This window comes from Balaenoptera borealis, assembly GCF_965194805.1.
Source record: "Balaenoptera borealis genome assembly, chromosome: 9".
NCBI lineage: Eukaryota > Metazoa > Chordata > Mammalia > Artiodactyla > Balaenopteridae > Balaenoptera > Balaenoptera borealis.
Window position 1 is genome coordinate 67,305,193 of NC_138873.1, and position 18,956 is coordinate 67,324,148.

The 18,956-nt window shown below is 45.6% G+C and overlaps 1 protein-coding gene and 1 long non-coding RNA gene across 2 annotated transcripts in view; one reads left to right on the forward strand and one right to left on the reverse strand.

The window, feature by feature from the left end:
* LOC309635097 overlaps positions 1–11,966 on the reverse strand; it is a 142,649-nt gene extending 130,683 nt beyond the window's left edge. Inside the window, exons 1-2 of the long non-coding RNA XR_014248644.1 lie at positions 11,897–11,966; positions 11,179–11,410 (exon numbers count right to left, since the gene is read on the reverse strand). This is a non-coding gene — a long non-coding RNA (uncharacterized lncRNA). The remainder of the gene's footprint in view (positions 1–11,178; positions 11,411–11,896) is intronic.
* A 52-nt stretch (positions 11,967–12,018) lies between these two features.
* The window catches only part of BACH2 (BTB domain and CNC homolog 2), a 357,918-nt gene continuing 350,980 nt past the window's right edge, over positions 12,019–18,956 (forward strand). The window contains exon 1 of the mRNA XM_082405900.1: positions 12,019–12,399. The gene's annotated coding sequence lies outside the window, so the exon portion shown is untranslated. The remainder of the gene's footprint in view (positions 12,400–18,956) is intronic.

Below are 18,956 nucleotides of genomic sequence, written 5' to 3' on the forward strand. Positions count from 1 at the left end.
TGAAGACTTCTAGTCTGTAGAGTCAGATTTCTCCTCAGGACACCCTGAGTCTCCCCAGGAGTTCCTAGTGAATTTCTGAAAAATGAAAGGGCCTCCTGGGAGGTTCCATTTCTCACAGACCCTTCACACATTTTATCCCTCAGGGGCTTGTAAGTTTCCTCATTGCCTGGTCTCAAATATAGGGGAGAATGGTGTACATGGGGGGGCACTTTAGTGCAGGGCTTAGGTACTTAGGGATTCTAGACTGCCTGGGAGTGATCATGGGCAGCTTTTCCTCTTTATACCTCGGCTCCCATATTTACCAAGTTGAGATAATAATTGCTAAGATTTACGAAGCACTTACTATGTGCTGAGAAATTGACATAAAATATCTTAATTAATCCTGAGTACAAATCAAGGGGTGTGCATTTTAGGAATCCCATATTATAGAAATCTGAGGCACAAAGAGATGAAGTAACTTGTCCAAGAGCACACAGTTTGCGAGTGCAAGAACCAGGTTCAAATTCAGGAAGTCTGGCTCCAGAACACTAGCTTTCAACAAGGTATATTCTGACTCTATGCCCACCTCACTGGGTTGTTGTGAGAAATGAAGTAAAACATAAAAAGATGCTTAGCAACTGACAAAGGATTAATCTCCAAAATATACAAGCAGCTCATGCAGCTCAATATCAAAAAAACAAAAAACCCAACCCAAAAATGGGCAGAAGACCTAGACATTTCTCCAAAGAAGACATATAGATGGCCAACAAACACATGAAAAGATGCTCAACATCACTAATTATTAGAGAAATGCAAATCAAAACTACAATGAGGTATCACCTCACACCGGTCAGAATGGCTATCACCAAAATATCTACGAACAATAAATGCTGGAGAGGGTGTGCAGAAAAGGGAACCCTCTTTCACTGCTGGTGGGAATGTAAATTGATACAGCCACTATGGAGAACAGTACGGAGGTTCCCTAAAAAACTAAAAATAGGATTACCATATAACCCAGCAATCCCACTACTGGGCATGTACCCCGAGAAAACCATAATTCAAAAAGAGTCATGTACCACAATGTTCATTGCAGCACTATTTACAACAGCCAGGACACGGAAGAAACCTAAATGCCCATCAAGAGAGGAATGGATAAAGAAGATGTGGTACATATATACAATCAAATATTACTCAGCCATAAAAAGGAACGAAACTGGGTCATTTGTAGAGACGTGGATGGACCTAGAGACTGTTGTACAGAGTAAGTCTGAAAGAGAAAAATAAATATTGTATATTAATGCATATATGTGAAGTCTGAAAAATCTGGTATGGATAATCTTATTTACAAAGCAGAAATAGAGACACAGATGTAGAGAACAAACGTATGGATACCAAGGGGGAAAAGGGGAGGGTGGGATGAATTGGGAGATTGGGATTGACATATATACACTATTGATACTATGTATAAAATAGATAACTAATGAGAACCTACTGTATAGCACGGGGAACTCTACTCAGTGCTCTATGGTGACCTAAATGAGAAGGAAATCCAAAAAAGAGGGGGTATATGTATACGTATAGCTGATTCACTTTTCTGTACAGCATAAACTAACACAATATTGTAAAGCAACTATACTCCAATTAAAAAAAATAATAAAAAAAGAATTTATCAAATTAAAAAAAATACAAAGATGCTTAGCATACAGTAAGCACTGAATAAATACTGGTTTTATTTTTTTTTAAGGGTGGAGGGCTGAAAAGATAGTCAAGATAAATGGTTCATCATCAGCATAATCTTCATTCACATACAAGAATAGACAGTGAGTCTACTAAGCCAGCCTGACACTGTTAGAAAAATTTAACCAGTATTTATTGAGCATGTATTCAGTGACTACCACTATACTAAGAACTTGGGGTGGAGCTGTGAGTGAAACCAGACACTGTTTCTACACTCCTGAAGCTTACAGCCTAAAGAAAGAGATTAAAATTGAACAAATCATTCCACTCCGAAAAGAGGAAACAAATGAACAATCCAAAAACTAAATTGAGAAAACAATTCCGTTTACAATAGCATCAAAAGAATAAAGTACTTAGGAATAACTTAACCAAAAATGCAAAGACTTGTACCCTTGAAAACTGCAAAATGTTGCTGAAAGAAATTTTAAAAGACATAAATGAATGGAAAAAGCATCCCATGTTCATGGATTGGAAGACTTAATACTGTTAAGATGTCAATACTGCCTAAAGTGATCTACAGATTTAATGCAATCCCTATGAAAATCCCAATGGTGTTTTTTGCAAAAAATAGAAAAATCCATTCTAAAATTCATATGAAATCTCAAAAGACCCTGAAGAGACAAAACAATCTTGAAAAAGAGGAATAAAGTTGGAGGTGTCACATTTCCTGATTTCAAAACTTACTATTGAGTTGGCCAAAAAGTTTCTGAAGATGTTACAGAAAAGCCCGAACAAACTTTTTGGCCAATTCAATACAAAGCTACAGTAATCAAAGCAATGCTGTACTGTCATAAAGACAGACACAGAGACCAATCGAATAAAATAGAGAATTCAGAAATAAACCCTTGCATACATGGTCAAATAATTTTTGACAAGGGTACCAACATCATTCAATGGGGAAAAGATAGCCTTTTTAACAAATAGCATTAGGAAAACTGGATATCCATATGCAAAAGAATGAAGTTGAATCCTTACCTTACACAATATACAAAAATTAATCCAAAATGGATCAAATACCTAAACATAAGAGCTAAAACTATAAAACTCTTAGAAGAAAACATAGGGGAAAACTCCTTGACATTGGATTTGGCAATAATTTCTTGGATATGACACCAGAAGCACAGGCAACATAAATGAAAATAGATAAATTGAACTACATGCGTTAAAAACTTCTGTTCATCAAAGGACACAATCAACAGAGTGAAAAAGCAACCTAGAGGATGGGAGAAAATATTTGCAATTTATATATCTGATAAAGAATGAGTACCCTGAATATATAAAGAACTCCTACAACTCAACAACAAGGAAACAAATAACCTGATCAAAAAATTGGCAAAGAACTTGAAAAGACATTTCCCCAAAAAAGATATACAAATGGCCAACAAGCACATGAAAGAGTGCTCAAGGTCACTAATCATAAGGGAAATGCAAATCAAAACTGCAGTGAGATACCACCTCACACTCATCAGGATGGCAACTATCAAAACACAAAAACAAAAATAACAAGTGTTGGCAAGGATGTGGATAAACTGGTACCTAGAGTAGTCAAATTCATAGAGAAAAAAAGGAGAAGAGAGGGTGCAAAGGGCTGAGAGGAGGGAAGAAAAGGGAGTTGATTCTGGATACAGAGTTTCCATTTTGCAAGATGCAAAGAGTTCTGGAGATGGATGGTAGTGATGGTTGCACAACAATGGGAATGTACCCAACATTACTGAACACGACACTTAAAAATATTTAAGATGGTAAATGTTACGTGCATTTTACCACAATTTTAAAAATACATTTAAAAAGAGGAGTGGAATATAAATGTAATGAATGCTGCAAAGGACTGGGTCCAAGGTACACATAAAGCAGCTCTGACCTGGGGGGGTGGTGAAAAGTTTCACTAAATGCAGAGTGGGATGAATAGGAGTTTGCTGGGGAAGAAAAGAGGCAAAGAGAAGAGCATATGCAAAGTCCTTGTGAGGTGAGGGATCTTCATTCACTTGGGATGCTTTGTTAATTATGCACTAAGTACAAACATTTGTTTTCACCTGGTTATTTCTTTTTTTTTTTTTTAAAAACTGAGACATAACTTACAAAGATTGCACAAATCTTAAATGAACAGCTCAGTAAATTTAGTACCAACACTTTGAATCAAATAACAGTCAAAAGGAGTATTGTCATGCTTCCTTTCCCCCTTCCTGGCCCTTTCCCTGGAGGCAGTGGTAGGGCAGGAGCTGAGGAGACATCACCAGGGAGCTGGTCCAGATGGAAGGAGAACAAAGAAATGCGGCAACTAAATGCAACCAGTGAACCTGAATTGGATCTTGGACCAGAAAGGGAAAAGACGTTGTTGGGACAGTTGGTGAAATTTGAATAGGATCTCTGGATTGGCGGGCAGCAATGCTGACTTCCTGATTTGGATGTTGCATTGTGTGTAGGACAGAGTTGTTACCTTTTGAAAATACCCTCTGATGTATTTAGGGGTTGATGGGCATCATGCTGAAACTTGCTTTCAAATATTCAGAAAAAGAATAATAATAATGGGTGTGTATGTGGATACCTATAGAAATAAGGGGTGGGGGAGAAAGAGAGCAAGAACACACAAGTGTGTCAAAATATTAACAATTGGGATATCTCGGGGGAGGTGATAACGGGAGTTCTGTGTATTAATCTTGCACGTTTCCCAAAAGTTTGAAATTATTTCCAAATAAGTTATTTTTCAAAGATATTCTCTATGATTGAAAGGAACCCACAGGTGAGGGTGAGGTCAAAAAGGAAGAGAAACATGTTGTCTGTCACTGAATTTGAAACAGGAAAGTTTGAGAGAAAAGAATTTTTAGTGTTCCATTTCTGCTCTCTCCAGACTGAAGTAGGCTATCCTGAAAATAACCCACCGGAGATTATAATACACTAATAAGCAAACATTCTGATTCAGTATCTGCTTTGGATCGCACGAATTGGTCATCAGATCTGGGAATCTGGGTCCCCTTCTCTGGATCACGGCCCAGCACGATCCCGAGACACTCCTAGACCAACCTTCACACCGCCCTTTCCAGCCTCAGAAAATGAAGGATGGAGGAAACCTACCAACAGGATTTGGCTGGCGATGACAGACCTGGGCAAAGCTGTAAATCCAGAGGGTGCTGAAGTGAAACTGGAACAAACACAGGGCCTCAGTGTTTTCATCCATCTGCAAAATCACCCGACACCCCATTTAAGTCTGGGCACGAGTCACCGGGTTTCCACACACACCTACCCTCTGAAGTGCAGTGAGGTGAGCGCCTAGGTGTGCGGTGCTGAGGGAGACTGCTTGTAGGAAGCATCTCCGGAAAATGGAGAGACAGACGAGGCCCAGAGCTCGGTCATCCACACAGGCACCGTGCCTGACGCATCCACGTGGGCGCAGGACAGCTGTGCTGACCAGCTCTCAGCTGTCACCAGCGTTCAGGTTGGATGCTCTTGTGTAGTTTATATCACATAAACAGGTTTATTTTTAAAAACAGACTAGAAACTATAAGTATAGTCATATATTTTTGGGGGAAACTGCTATAGAATTAGTGAACTCAGCTCTATGCCCCTCAAAAACTCAGAAGCTGGGTTGAGGAAAAAATTGTCAAGTTCGAGTACATTTGTATTAGAATAAAATCATCAAGGCTTTCTTTTCATAGTCATCCAAAAATTGTCAGATTACTTCTGTCTACAGCCAGACTTTTTCAAGGTTCTTAAGCAAAGATGTAATGATTGGTGAAAATAATCAGTTTATTGACCACAGCAGGCAGTTTCTCCCATAACTTTCTGATCTACCTTTCTTGATGTCATAACATCTCACTCCTTCCTAACACTCCAACACATGGACGCTTTGGTCAGACCAAAGTCCAGCCTCTGGGGATCCTTTTGTGTTGAATGTCCAGCCACTTTTCCTCCTCTGAATCCTTCCCAGCCTTGACGTTCAACTCAAATTCCACCTTCTCGGTGAAAACCTTCCTCGCTGTTTCAGCCCTCATAAATATTTTTTCCTCTTAAAACCTACAACACTTAAGTTCTTATTAGAATTTAATTACATACATCTTGAATTTTATAACTTTTATTGGCTTTCTTTATTACAGAAGTCATACATTTATATTAGAGAAAAAAATTAAAAACCTGTTAAGCAAAAAGAAAAACCACTCATAACCTCTTCATCTTGAGGGAACTACTTTAATACGGTCTGTATATATCCTTCCACACTTTTTTCTATGGACGCTTAGACAATTTTTCCACTTTGGGGATAATACTGCTTTGCAATTTAAAAAAAATGTACTGGGCTTCCCTGGTGGCGCAGTGGTTGAGAATCTGCCTGCCAATGCAGGGGACACGGGTTCGAGCCCTGGTCTGGGAGGATCCCACATGCCGCGGAGCAACTGGGCCCATGAGCCACAACTACTGAGCCTGCGCGTCTGGAGCCTGTGCTCCGCAACAAGAGAGGCCGCGATAGTGAGAGGCCCGCGCACCACGATGAAGAGTGGCCCCCGCTCGCCACAACTAGAGAAAGCCCTCACACAGTAAATGAAGACCCAACACAGCCACAAATAAAAAAAAAAAAAAGAGTACTAATAAAGCATTGAAATACCAGTATATGTACTTCTTCAACATCATTTTTGATGAACCCATGATATTCAATTTTATATATGAGCCACCACTTATTCAGCTAATTCTCTGCTGTAAGGCATTTAGATTTTTCTATTTTCTTTTTGCTATTATACCAAAACAATCTTTCTGAATAGTCAATTTTTTCAATAGTATAAATTCCAATAAATACAATTTCTATGTGAATAATTTTAAATATTATGAGTAATACATGAAATAATTAATAAAAGTAATTAAATATAAAATCACTGCATTTGTCAATTGTTTAATTTATGTTAGCTTTGACTCCCCACCTAAATTTAAGTTCCTTAAGGATAAGATCCAGTGTTTTCTAATTTTTCATCTCTCATCGGCACAAGAAATATTCAATCGTGCATGAAGAAGAATTAATCTATTTCACTTAAATTTTATGTGGCATCAATTCTTCACGGTAATAGAAGATCTTGGGCTATGTTACCATAGATAATGATGTAAGAACATATTTTCTTCTTAAGGACTATTTCCAAAGTCCTTCTTAGGAACTGAGGTGATCTTGGGGGAGATAAAGATGGGATAAATAAGAGGGACGTGTTGTTAAAAAGCAAAACGGCTGCCAGCCAAATTTAACAATAGCTAGAAGTAAAATTTCTGCATGATCCTAGTTACTCCGGAAAATTACAATGTTCTCTAGTCTGGAATACAGTGATTATTTTTCAAAACTTGTATGAGATTTTATACAATGAGAAATAACTCTTCCTGGCAGTGGCATGTCCACAAAGACTCTAGCAGCAACCCTCAAACTTTGTGCTGCCCAGTAGTCCTGCTACATCGCCCTGCACTGGTTCACTTTTTCTCTCTCCTCCACCTCCTACGTCCATCCCTCCTCCACCATCAGCTGATCTCCTCGCTTCTGAGTCCCCTAAGAAAACAGAATCACTCAGACAAGGACTCCCAGCATCTCCTACCACCCCATACCAGCATCCCTGAGCATTCCCCACCTGAGCTGCCTTCCCTCCTCTTGTGGGGATGAACTGGCCCTACCTGACTCAAGTACTTCACTCCAAAAGTTATCCCCTCTCTCTTGGCTTCAACAGTTTCCCCTCTTGACTGGATTCTTCTCACCAACAAGCTCTAATTTCTCTCATTGCCCTCTACCCATGTCCCCATTTTGTCTTTAACAGCAAAGCTCCTCTAGAGAGTGGTCCATATCCATTGCCTCCACTTCCTCTCCTCCCAGTCTCTCTCAAATCCACTCCAGCCAGGGTTAGTCTCTACCACTCCCCTCCATCAAAGACACCAATGCCCTCAGATCATTAAAAAATCAATGGTATGTTCTCATCAGTAACACCCATCAGCAGCACTGACCCAACGGATTACCCCCTGCTTTTCGAGACATCCTATTTTACTTGGCTTCTAGGATGCTACACTCCCCTCTCCCCTTCTCTCTCACTGGGGCTGTTTCTCAGCTACCTTGGCCAGATCTTCATTTTCTTCATCTTCTGACCTATAAATGTTGGCATGCCCCAGGTCTCGTCCTCCGACCTCTTCTTTTCTTCACCCATGCTAACAGATTCTCTATGCTGATGACACACCGGTATCCATCTCTAGTCTGGACCTCTCTCTTGAAGTCTCAATTCCCATGTTTAATTGTCTACTCGACATTTTCACTTAGATGTCGACAGGCATCTGAAGTTTACTTTATCCAGATGCAAACACTTCAACCTCCCCCCATACCTGCTCTTCCTGTAGCCTTCCCCATCTCATGAAATGGAATCTCTGTTAATCAGCTATTTAGGCCAAAGTCTAGGATTTCCTCTGACTCCGCTTTCTCTCACATCCCACAGTTGAATTGTCAATAAATCCTATCTAGTTTACTTTGAATATATATCTAGATTTCATTTATAGCTATCATCGCAGTCCAAATTACCATCACCTCCCTCTTGGTCTATCTCAATAGCCTCCTAAGTGGTCTCTGTGCTCCCTCTCTTGTCCTCCCCTCGACTTAGCAAACGAAATGATCTTTTAGGAGTTGAGGCCAGGTCATGTTCTTTCTCTGCAGAAACCCCTGTAGATTTCACCTAAACTAGAACCTACTGGCTAGCCCTCTGGCATCATCTCCTGCTACTCTCCTTCTTGCTCTTCTGCATCAGGCACTGTGGCCCTTTTGGTGTCCCTGGAGCATGCCAAGTCCACTCTACCTCAGTCCACTCTACCTTTGCACCTGTTCTTCTCCGTATCTGAAAAGCTTTTCCCCAGGATAGCTGCAGAACTCACCCCCTCACTTCACTCATATCTCTGCTCAAATGCCTCCTCATCAGGGACAACTTCTCTGACCCAATCACCCTGTCTAAGAATGGCCCCACCCCTGGCACTCCTGAGCTCCTATTTTATTTGATTTCGCAGCACACTCTTCACCTCCAGATATTACAACATACAACTTGACATATATATACATATATATATATATATACATAAATATATATACATATATATATACATATATATATATATATATATATATATATATATATATATATATAGTCAGTTCATTTTCTGTCTCCCTCCCCCATCCCATCTCATCACTAGAATGAGAATTCTGCATGCCAGCTTGTAAAACAGTGCCTGCCACATATAGGTGGCTCAATAATTTTTGAACAAAACACCACTCAAAGCTATCCAGATTTCACCAGTTTTCCCAGGTGTCACCTGTGCAGTACTGAGCTGAGGTTTTATGGTTCCGATACACTTGAAAACATCTGGTTTTGAAATCATAAACCTCAGTCATAATTCTGAGGAATTTGCCCAATGAGTAGAACTCAGTTTCTTCTTAACAGAACTTCCTTCAGTGCGTTGGCTCCTCCTGACTTTGGTATCCTCCCTCTAAAGATCTCACTCCGTTCTCTCTCATCTGATGTTAACTTTGTCCTGCTATGTCTCATTTAAGGTACCACATTTCAAATTCTGCCTGAGAAAACCCATTATATCTTCTCAACATCCTCAAATCCTATAAGAGGGTGCTGGAGAGCAAAAAAATCAGAGACTTGGGAACTGCTCACTTCTTTCTTCTGTCTTCCTTTGCTCAGCTTTTTGTTTCCTGCATATTTTAATCTTTCCTATTTTATTTTATAAAATCAAGGAGATTTATAGGGATAAAGTTTACTGACTTCAATGTTATGGTACAAATTATTGTCCCTGGAAATCATATCCTGCCTTAGAAATGCATCACAGATGAAACCCATATTCTGGATCAGCACACACATCTGATTATGTAGGAAAAAGAAAAGTATATCAGGAAATGTTGAATGTTGCAGGCACGGGAAATAAATTGACCTCTACACAAGTTACCGCCGTGAATATATAGAGGGAAGGACCTGCATCTGTTTCACATTGTAAAAGCCTGAAGTGCCCAGAGCAGCACTGCAAACCCAGGGAATGGCCAGCAAACGTTCACGACGGGAGTGTTAAGGCCATCCACAGTCTAACCTCTGCAGCAGTTCTGCTAAAAGAGTGTCCAGTTCTTGATTTACCATCCTAATTTCATGTAATTCTGAATATGCTTTACAGGCTTTAATTCAAATTACCCACTTCTAACTTTGAAAATGCAGTAACTAACTCCCTACCAGACTTCCAGCTCCTCAAAGGCAGAGATTTTGTCGTACTGACAGCCACAGAGGCACATGATTGCACTACTGGACGTGACCTTAGAGATCAACTTGGCCTAGTTCAACCTCCTTGAATGACTAAATACTACAACCTATCATAGTTGCATTTGTTTTTTTCACCTCTAATTGCTGTCCCATTCCATATTTGAGAATTTCAAACTAAGAAAGCTCCAGTCTGAGTCTTTGGCAAATAGACTAACTGAAATGACCTAATAGCCTTTGTTGTATCCATCTGGGACCAGAAGCAAGGTGGCAAAATGGGCTTGTAGTATCCCCCTTCCACCCCCTCTCCACACCCCACGCTGATGCACCCAACTCCATTCACAGCTGGGCGGCCACGGCCTGTTTCAAGAGAAATGAATTTACTGGACCCTCATAGGGATCTTCTCAAGCCTGGCTCTTGTGAGAAAAACATTTCTTGGCCCTACAAAAACGCAAAAAGTTATCGCATTGACACTCACATGCTTACAAGAATGAGGAATGCAGAAACATCACTGTTCATAAGACTATAAGAAATGGTCCCGTCAAGGCAGATCACGCATCATCAGGATCCTCTGCGCTTGCCCTGAGGCCAGGCAGGGACCTCACAAGCAGGGTGTTTTGTCAAAGGGGGCACCAGACCCACAGCCAGGAGGCTGAGGACCCCTCCTACCTCTGAGACGTCTGTTCATCTGAAAACTGGAGATGCTGGCAGAGGAAAACTCCCAGTGTGGGTCTCCACCTACCCAACAAATCTCTGCAATGCTGTTAGAAAAATTACCTTGGCCTCTTCCGCTTCCTTTCGGCCATCGCTTAGCTTTCCACGCAGACGTTCAAAATGGGGCCTTTTAAAACTCTGCCCTCAAACGAAGGTGGTTCAGAGCAACACTTTGGCTGATATCACAAGACTCCCAGGGCAGCGCTTCACTGCTTCCTCAGCATAGGCCAGTGCCATTTTACGGGGGGGAGGGGGGGAGGGGAATTTATGATCCTCCTCTCAGTTGAGCGAGCCAAAGTTTTATAATATTCATTAAAGATCAGCACCACATGTAATAATACGATACTGCCTGTACACAAGGGGCCCAAGTTATAGGTGTTCAGGGAACGTGGCAGAATTTCTTGGCCTCGACAGGCGTAAAGTGGCAGGCACCAGCACTACGCTAACACAACCTTCTTTTATTGCAAATGTTCCTTCAGTCGAAGTCCTAATTACTTTCTGTAAAACCCTTACCACCATCAAGCTTTCTTCCGACTGGGCAGCCACAGGATGGCCTTGAAGTGCAGCAGCAACACCCTGGCGGCCTCTCGAGCAGGCGGCAGGGGGGAGGTTGGAACCCATCAGGAGCTGGGGATTTGCAGCTGGGAGGTAGGCTTTTCAGTGAGCTTCGCGATTGCTCGCGCCCCTTCCAAAACCCTGGCGTGGGGACTTAGAGGCTCCCTCGGTGGGACAGGCCGAGGCCCTCCTGGAAAGGATTCAAACGTCAGTATCAGTGTTAGGTCAGAAGCTACTCTTCCTCGCCCCACCCCCTCCCAAGAGGGGGACCGGTCAGCTTCGAGGGGCCCGTGGAGCATCTTTTCCTGCCCCTCCTGGGAAACGCTAGGCAAACCCGGAATCCCAGGTCTCGAGGTCTGGCTCCCGTTCCTGGGTCTAGTGCCCTGGGCTCTGCCCCCCACCTCCCCAGGTGCCACACCAGCCCTCACCTCTCCCCCGACCCCAGGAGCCCCCAGCCCTGGCCTTTCAAGGCCCCTGCGAGTCGCGGGCAAGGCCGCACCGAGCCAGGCGGCCGGCGGGACCGGAGCAAGAGGCCCTCCAGGCCGCGCGGACGCACAAAGCGGGGAGTGCGGCGGCCGCAGCGTGAGGCGCGCCCCCTCCCGCGAGCGGGCCGAGCGCGCGCCCGCCCCCCGTCCCCCGCCTCAGCCCCCGGAGCGCCATTCGCGGAGCGGCTTACGCTAGTCGCCGGGCGTACGGCGCCCCAGCGGCCGGGGAGGTGCGCTGCCCGGCTCCCGTAAAGTTATTGTGAATGGGGAGCGGGTGACGTCAGCGCCGAATGTCAACAATGTAGCGATTGAGAGTGTGGGCGTTCCGGGGAGAGCGGGAGCCGAGCGGCCCGGAGCAAACAGCGCCGAGCAGCCGCCGCCTCAGCAGCAGCAGCAGCGGCAGCAGTAGCGACCGTGCACGCCCGGGCTGCGGCCGCAGTAGCGCTAACGCGAGCGCCCGCCGCCGCCCTAGCCACCCCGCCTGCCCACTCTCGCTGCCGCCGGGCTCTCGCTTTCTCCCCGGCCTCCCCTCGACCCTTCCCCTCCCCCTTCCCGGCACACTCGGGGGGCTGGGAACGTGCTGCCATGTGATGCGCGTCCTCTCCGCGAGCTTTCGGTGACCCCCCTCCCAGGCTGCGGGCCGGGAGGACGCGGGGAAGAGGAGGCGAAAAAGGACGCAAAGTTCTCTGACGAGGTGAGTCCCCGGCCGCGGGTCCCGGGCCCCGGCGGCGGGCGGGGCGGCGGCGGGGCAAGTTGGCGGCGGGGGGAGCGGGCGCGCGGGGCAGGAGGGGAAGCGTGGGGAAGCGGCGCGGGAAGGGAGCCGTGGCCGCCGGGCGCGCAGCCGCCCGCCGAGCGCCCTGCCCGCTTTTATGGCATTTTCTAGGAACGGTAAGGGGGTGGAAGCCGAGACGGCGGACGCGCTGCGACGACTGTGCGCTCTCTCGCCTGGCTGTTTACGGCGGGCGAGGCGGCATTGTATTTTGCTCGCGTCGACGGGTGTTTTGGAACAGCAGGGGGAGGAGGAGCAGAGGGTAATAAGTCAGGCGTGGGGAGGGCGGGCTGGAGGGAGGCGCGCGTCCGCGCGAGCCGAAGCAGCTGTCAGACCCACGGCTCGCTCCCGGCCCCGCGAGGCCCGGGCGCCCCGGCCCCCAGCCCGCGCCCGCGGTGCCAGGCCGGGCGGCCTCCTCCCTGCCCGCGGCGTCCGCGCCCGGGGCTGCTCCGCGAAGCTTTGCGCTCGGCTGTCAGTCGCCGCCGGGTAGCTGGGACCACAGCGACTGGCGGGGCATCAAAGCCCAAGTTTAGGGTCCCGGGAAGAGGCAGGCTGCTGGCTCGCGGCGCAGACCTTGGGCTGCGCGCTGGGTGGAATCACTACTACCAATGACCGGGTTGTTGAAATGCGTCCCAGGGAGCTCAAGCCGAGGGGCACGTGCCTTCAGAGAGGGAAATCTTGCACCTTCCTCCCCCAAGATTCTGCATGAAATCAAAGTGCAACACACACCCTCCTCTCCCTGCCCACACTTCAGTCTGCAAGCCCCAGAAGCTCCACCTAGGAGAGGAGTTTATCCAGGGGACACCTCCCCACCTACCCCACGCCGAGGCTCCCTGTGGGGTCTCGCACTTTTCCTCCTCTCACTGGGTGGGTGCTCAGGAGCCGAGCGCCGATGGAGAGGGAGGCGGGCGGCGCTCCTGGGCTACCCCAGCTGCGAGAGGGGACTCGAGTGAGCATCTCGGCGACCTCGGTTTGGCCGAGGATTTGCAGGAACTCGGACCGTGAGAGGAAGCCTGCAGGGCCGGGTGTACGCGTGTGAAAGGGGCCGCGCACCCCTGGCTTCGGGGGTCGTGGGCGCGCAGGGTATCCCCAGCATCCTCTCGCGTGTAGGGGAGTTTGATAACTTGGGGGAAGTTCCTGCACAACCGCTGTCCGATGGTTTTGTCTGTGGCCCGAGAAGGAGCGCCTCGCAATTTGCCTGTCCGGTCACCGTCGTCGCCGCGACCCTTGGGCCCTGGGAAACAAGAGGGACGAGGGCGCCTCACCCCCGACTGAGCTGCACACTCCCGGCTGTCGGGCGGGCGGCGGGACGCGGCGTTCCTCGGTTTTCACCTTCAATGTCTAGTGCTGCAGTCTCTGACTCCCTGTGTAAATTTCATCTGTTGAGTGTGTTTAACTAAAATGGGTAATTACTTTAGATAAAAATCCTTTCCTGCCTAGTGCGAACCTTGGCGGAGATGATGCCTAATGAGATATTTTGCTTTTGTCTGTTTAGAGTAAAATTAGAGATGTTAACTCTGATAACGGTTTTCTCAGATCATTTAAATGTAGCATGTAGGCAAGGCATGTCGAGCTGCGAAGGCTCCGGCTGACATGAAAGAAGCTGAGCGGGAAGGGCTGCTCCTCCTTCGGTGGAGAGGCTCTTTTGGTAAGGCGGCGGCGTCTTGCTTAAAATGTGAGATTGCCTCCACCCTGGTGCTCCGGCAACTCGCAGCTCGCGAGCAAAACGGCGTTTTTCCTTCTTCCAGGTAATAGTAAACGTGAGTCAAAATGACATCTTGTTAGAATTAAGTCTTTAGTCTGTAAGAGAGATTGCTAAATAAGTGTTGCGTTCAAACTGCTCCCTTGAAAGGTCTGTCAGCATTTCCATTATAAATTCAGGTTTTCAGGAGTTTATCATTTCACCCCAAAACTTTGAGTGGCAGAAATGTTTTTCCCTCCTAGTGTTCTGCCTTAAAAAATGCATTGATTGTCCACTTCCATCCTATTTGCTGTTCCTGAAACTTGAATAGCATTCAAATGGGGGTCCCAGAAATGGAAAACACAACCATGGAATAAAGTACTTTTGTTAGAACATACTTTATTTGCGCTGAATATTTTCATTTTGGATTTTGGAAGACATGACGTTTGCCACTTGGTAGTCGTAAATGTGTTAATTCTTTTGGTGTCCGTCAGTTCTGCAGGTGGATTGAAATGTCAATTCGTGTTGTATATGCCAGGATTACGTGGAAGAACATTCTCATATATGTGTGTGTCTGAGCTCATAGCTAAATTATATGCATGCCTGTTAGGTACCTGTCAGTTCTTTATATGTTGCATGTGAGGATCTTCCATAGAGGAGAAGAGGTAAGGCAGAAAGGGAGGGAGGGAGTCAGGGACACCCGCACCCCCCAAGTCACTTTTCAGTATTATCAGTGCCTGGAAGAGAGCCATTCTTTTGAGTTATGCCTTTGACTCAGTGTCCTCAGGCAAGTCCCGTCCAGTCACTCACCTCCGGCTGCAGTGTGAGGGGCTTAATTATTTGCAAACTACTCTGACATCCCTGGATGAAAGGCACTGCATGAATGCAAAGTATTGTTATTCTGATATGGAATTTAATGATCCATTACAGTTCATCAGGAAAATGCACTTTGCAGTGGTAGTCAGAAACGTTTCCACCTGATGGAGGGTAATAATAACCGCCTAAAAGTAGGTTCAGATTACAGATGAGACAATTAACTCTAGCCATGTGCTCTTCAATTTGTTGCAATTCATTTTGTGATCAAAGTGAGTCGCAGAGAGCCAGATGGTCAGGTTCACGTTCACATCTCTCCTAGGCCAGCGCTTCACTTCTGAGCCCACTGTCTGCACAGCCAATGGGGACTTACTCATTAGCGCTTGTGAGCTGTTCCTCAGAATTTGTGATCGAGGCTCCTGTGATGCCAACAAAGGGCTCAGGCCAATCTGTATTGTTGGGAGCAGTTTAATTTTACTTGGATTAACTCATGCTTAGTGTCTCTGGTATGGATCCAGCCTTAACAAGGGAGGAGAGAGATCCTAGTAGCTGTCTAGCTCAGCAGGGCTGGGCTCCACTGCTCTACTTTTTGTATACCTCAGATTTCAGGGGGTACAGTGTCTGGCTTCTTGTAAATGTTGGCTTATACTCGGTTAAATAAATACCCTCCCTGTCTGGCTGAGGGGTTGCGGAGCAGGACCAGTTTTGTGGGCATGTGACCTGCACTGTTGCACAGGGCCCCTTCCCCCTCTCAGAAGGACCTCACACGTGGTTAATCTTCTGCTGTTGTCTTCTTGAGAGCCTTAATAATTCTTGAACATGGGGCCCTTCATTTTCATTTCTCGCTGGTCTCCGTGAGGAGGGGGCACGACGTGGAGTGGCAGGCAACCACTACTATGTCTCAGTTCCTTGTCGTCGACTGTTGCCAGGCAGGAATGGGTGGGAATACTGGCTTTGTGTCGCCACATCTTCTGATTTTTCCGAGGGAGGCTGGATATCAGGGGTTTTAATGTGGAATCCGCTAATTTTTAAATATTCACTCAAACATTTTCTAAATGCTGGGTGGGAACATTGTAAGTGCCAGAGCTGGCCTGCAGGCTGCCTGGCTTCCACTGCTGAGTGAGCTAAAACATCTTATTGTTTAATATTTCTGTATTTGGCGATTTTCTAAAGGCCTGGCACATAGGAGACGGTTTGTGAGTCTCCACCAAGTGAATGGTTAACAGCGGTCAGGAAAACTGAAAAATGCAAGAAAAACAGAACTCTAAATCAAACGAAATCAACACTGAGTCCCACTCAGGGATAGATAGCTTTCTTTTTAACAGAGAATACAACGTGAAAGTCCAAATAATTAATATCAAGGACACCGTATAATCCTCTGCAGGTAAATAATCCATTGCTTTTGGGTCACCTGCCCTCTATGTAGTTGTTATTGACCAAATGGGGTAACATGCCTGTTTAATGCCTAAGGGCTCCTCCATGAGAATTTGACATTTGTGAACACCCACTAAAACAATAGCTGTGATTTATCGAATGTTCACCATGTGCCAGAAACAGTGCTAACTGCTTTCCCTGCACATGATCTTGTTAACTCCTCAAGGCAACCCTATGAAGCAGGCATTGTGCCCATTCTACAGAAGAGGAAGGTTCTCGTTGGAAAGAATTTCATCAGAATGCAGTGTGTGTTGTCCTGACTGTCTAAAGGTTATTTCCCTGTCCTATATACACAATCCAGCCCTGAGTCAATGACGGGGCGTGGGGTAGGGGTCATAGCATACAGAGAACCCAGTTCCTACCCTCACGTACAAGGAACAGGGAACAATGCAATATGCAACATATCTGTCAAAATCTGCGATTCAGACAGCAAACACCGCATCTGCTTCCCTGTCTCCTCCTTTCCTTGTCGGGATGTTGAAGAGGCTCCAGTGACATATGACCCTGTCAGAGGCACTAGCAGTTCAGAAGTCAGGGCTGCTTGCAAAAATTGGCGTTACTCTGGAAAAGAAAATAAGAAGCTTTTGGCAGAGCTGAAGCCGAGTTAGGGAAAGCAGCACCAAGGCCTTGGGAATGACAGAAAATCACTCCTGTATTGTCGATGACAGCGTATAACCCATTCCTATTCCATTTTTAAATTTTATGTAAATATTTACAAATTGTTCAAGTCCAAACTGAAACCTGCTGTGAATTAAACATTTTGTAAACTCAGATTGCCCAGAATATTACTCATCTTTTTTGGTCTGGGATGATATTTAATAGAAAAGTAGTTCTTCCTTTGTTAATTCAAGGTTTTTACTTTTTTTCCCTTTTTTTCTTTTTGTTAGGTTCAAATGTCGGTTCCCCTAAAACTGAAACTTACTCTTAGCATCAGTATGCTACTCAGCTTCCCTAAAGCTGGAAGTCTCCTTAAAACCACCAGGATGTCCTTTTCAAGGACCATTTCTTTTCTAAAGAATATGGAAATTGAACCTTGTCCTACTAATGGCACTACTTCAAAAATCAGGCAGGAATGTTGCCTTTGTTTTTCCTTGAGCTATTTTTTTTTCCAAAATAATAAATCTCCCCAATCTGAAAGCATTTCACGTGCTTGTTCATCCTAGTCATTGGAATTACAGCCAAAATGTCTCTCAGTCTTCCCCAGTGACCTCATAATCACCACTTCTCCAGCATATTCCCCTGGTTAACTTCTCTTTTGTTCCTCAGCCTGATAATAAATTGGCCTTTGGTTCTGAGCTGTGTCATTTGCCTCCCTGACCTCTTCGTTCCTCTCCTGGTGGCGGTAGGACACGGCGCTGATGCCCCTGCTAGCGGCTCCCTCTCCTGCTCGTGTCAGCTCTCATCTCCTCCTTTCCCAACCATTGAAATACTCCCCTTTCCAGTCCTCCCATACTTCTCGTGATTGTCTCCATTTGTTTCTGAGCCTGGAGCTGGCGTGTGGACAAACTCCAGGTTAGTCGCAGAGGGAAACTTTTTGAGTTTCCAAGTCCATTGTCAAGGTTAGTCTTGCGCCATCCTTTTGTCTCTCCCCTGCGATTGCTTCAGGAGTTTCCTCCGGACTCTTCACAAGTCTACTCCAGAGAAGGCTTAGCTTGGACTTTCACTTTGGAGTTTAAAGCTGGGAGAGCCTAGCGTGTTTACTCCCGTTCTTTTAAGTAGGGAAACAAAGTGAAGGTGCCGCTCAGGAAGTTTGCTTAGTCTCCTAGTACCAACAGATTATCAGCAGGTTTTATTTTCCTGTATTCTCCTGAGCAACAGGAGCTCGTGGATGCCATAAAATGGGCCAAGTGTCCAGAAATGCCAGCCTTTAGAGGCAAGTGCCTCATTCATTCACTAAACAAATGTGTATCTCTTACGTGGCAGGCGCAGTGCTAGGTGATCATGGTGCTAGCGGAGAGCAAAGCCAGTCCTGGCCCTACCCCCATGAAGCACCCCATCTGGTAGGAGGGATGGCATTTATCAGACAGCCACAGATAACTTATTGCAAGTTCTGTGAAGGAAAGGTATTTTATGCACTGGAGAATGTACTGGGGAATGTGACCTGGTTGGGAGGTTGGAGCTGCCCTCACCGAGGAATTGTGGAGTGAGCTACCATTAGGGCCTGTCTGAAACTGGAGGCTAGCTCTCCCAAACCTATTAATTTGCTCCTGTCTGTGGCCCTTTGGAGTATTGCATAAACCATGCTATAACCCGTGGAGTCATTTTGGCAAATAATGGTTCCTGTATACAGAGTCCAGAATTGATTTATTTACCTGTGTCTTTAGAACCTGATAAAAACAGAATTGTTAATTGCCAAGAATACTGTTCGCTTCTATACTTGGAAAAAAATGCAAGTTAGCATTCTTATTTTGGACACATTGAGGGTCGTTTTGACAATATTTGAATGATTAGAAGCTACCCAGCCGTGCCCTCCCAGTTGGCTGATGTGTGTGGGCCCTGGGCGAGGGTCTCTAGTGAAAATGTGAGTCCAGCTTATCGGAAGCCCCTGCCTACC